Below are 2,483 nucleotides of genomic sequence, written 5' to 3' on the forward strand. Positions count from 1 at the left end.
ACTGCCCAGGACCCGTATACTGGCCCCAGAGCCGGATCAAAGAACGAGTTGGAGCGTTTTTTGAGTAATTTTATACAAATGTCGCCGTAGAAATGGCCTTAAACGGTCCTCCTATAGCCGGTCACAGGTGGCAAACTTTTTTCAGATGTACAAGAAACACATGCCATTCATGAAGCGTCTCTGTACTGCTTTGAAAGATTTTTAACCCGAATTATTCGATTTTAGTGCAAAATAGTGAAATTTTTCAACTTTGAGGCGAGGTAGGAACCTGAAGTCTTTGCCTCAGCGAAAAACTAAGGTCGGTTCCGGAAACTACATCGAAAATGGCTTGAAGTGAGGGGGGCCCGTTTTTAAATTTCAAAAGTCGACCTAGTACGCTACACCCTACTGTATAATATTTGTGTAATGCTGTTCAACAAAATAAACACATTGTCCCTAAAAAGAAACATGTTATTAGTCCAAAACCAGTCAGGGGAGGCAAGGGCAAAAACACGAATACTGAATATGTTATGAGAGAATCACTTCCAGCCCTCTACTGATAATTTTTCTTCAGATAGACCTTAGGTAGAAGGACGGTTAGACCTCAGATAGAACAAATACTGACATGTAATGTAACATGTAATATGAATTTCTTTTCCATCTTTTGTAATATAAATAGAGATTTCACTTGCCTGGACAGTATGGTAGGGAGCATTGTCAATCACATTCAAGGATGGTCTGTTAAAATTGGCAAGCACCCTTTCATCCAGCCATCTGTTCCATGTGGGCCCTGTCATGTCGCCATGGTAGTCATCCTCTGGTTTGGGGTTTTTGCAAGACTTGACAAACATGCCAGCATTTTTGTCAAATCCAGCTTGTCCCTCAATGTGGGACACAATGTATTGTGCTCCTGACCAACTTGATGACGAGCAGCTCTTCAGAGACAAGAATGAATGTAAGGGAAGATAATATGAAGATATGTCAATATTTTAATCTGTTAATGTACACCTACACTCTAGTATTACAAGGAGAATTTTGTAGATACACTCTCATATCCTGTCCCTGATTTTTCTGACCCCTGTTTTTAGTAACCCTGCTACTGACAATTTTTTCTGTTATCAGTGAGTTACTTACAATAATATTTATAATACGTAACAAATTAGCCAGTAATTCTTGCTGCATAAAAACTTATAGGTTTCCACTAAGATATAACTCAGTACAGGTCTGAGAGTGTAGGAGGGCAAAAAGTTGTTGATAATAAATATCTCACCTCTACTGATCTGTCTTGCCATTTTCGTACCTTTCAAGTCCCCTCTGTGAATGTCCAGGTTTCGTCCTGGAACAAGACCTCCTTGGGGACTAGAGCAGTATGGTTGGCATGGTACTTGCGGAGGAACGTGTAGCGCTTAAGAGCAATAGATGGCCGCTCTTTTAAGAAACGCCCCTCTCTCACTTTCCCATACCTGAACCCTAACTCGAGCAAAATCTTGCGTAGTGTTTCTTTGCCCCCATGAAAGTCAATAGCTCGGTCACTGAAAGATCAAAGAACAAATAGTATTATTACAATCAAATGTAATAATGTATGGTAATAATAATAATATTACCAAATCCTCTCCAAAATCGATTGGTGAGAAAAGTGTTCCTGTGCAAGTTAAAAGCAATACAAATAATTAGTATGCTGCTATAAAAAGTGTACACCTTCAGTCCTCTTCACTGATAATTGATAATTTGTCGAGGGGGGGATAACTCCCCTGCTAAGTGTACACCTCTAATTCTGTCCAATTCAAACTAATTCAACACAGAGTAAGGGGGTCGACAGTACACCAGTAGTCGACACTTTCAACTTTGCGATCGATTTCCCGCGAAGAAGTTAACGTTAGAGTCTCGCGCGTTTTTCTGGGTTTTAGCGCACTCTATTGAGATTATAATGAACCCATTGCCGATTCCGTGCCACCTCCGGGAGCCGGTTGGGAGCGCTTCGCACAGAAGACTGCTCGTCGCGTCACATCGAGCCATAATTTCTTAGCTCCGGAGTATTGGGCAGGTGTTCGCTCGGAAGGTTCTGTGAGGCTGCCATTCACCCGAGTGGTTCCGGAGGATGTTTGTGTTGTTGTCAAAGATATGTATTATCTTTCCCCATTTAGGTTTTCGAAAATTTCGGTCGGGGGGGTAAATAATGGCGGTGTCGACTACTGGGTCAGAAGAAGACATCTGTTCCAGTAGTCGACCCTTACTTTATTTTGAGTGTGTGCTCCCTTCCTACGGGCTTATTCCGACAACTAGGGCCCTTTGTCAACGTGAAATGTTGTTGGGATCGTGTGTCCTTTATATTCTTGTTCGTAATACATCATAATGACATCAGTAGCACCAGGTGTCAATACTGTGCCGAATGATAGTTTGCGTTCAGTGCCCCATTTCTGTGAAGCATTTCTCTGGAAATGTGCCCTGGTTGCTTGAGAGCTCTCTTCTAGAAGTGTTAACAGACACAAGGGTCGAGGGGGGGG

The 2,483-nt window shown here is 42.1% G+C and overlaps 1 long non-coding RNA gene across 1 annotated transcript in view; it reads right to left on the minus strand.

The window, feature by feature from the left end:
* Window positions 1-662: 662 nt before the first annotated feature.
* Window positions 663-2,483, minus strand: part of LOC127750370 (uncharacterized) — an 8,086-nt gene continuing 6,265 nt past the window's right edge. Inside the window, exons 2-4 of the long non-coding RNA XR_008011649.1 lie at window positions 1,584-1,621; window positions 1,250-1,511; window positions 663-914 (exon numbers count right to left, since the gene is read on the minus strand). This is a non-coding gene — a long non-coding RNA (uncharacterized LOC127750370). The remainder of the gene's footprint in view (window positions 915-1,249; window positions 1,512-1,583; window positions 1,622-2,483) is intronic.

Source organism: Frankliniella occidentalis, unplaced genomic scaffold (assembly GCF_000697945.3).
Source record: "Frankliniella occidentalis isolate FOCC.00 unplaced genomic scaffold, Focc_3.1 Scaffold179, whole genome shotgun sequence".
NCBI lineage: Eukaryota > Metazoa > Arthropoda > Insecta > Thysanoptera > Thripidae > Frankliniella > Frankliniella occidentalis.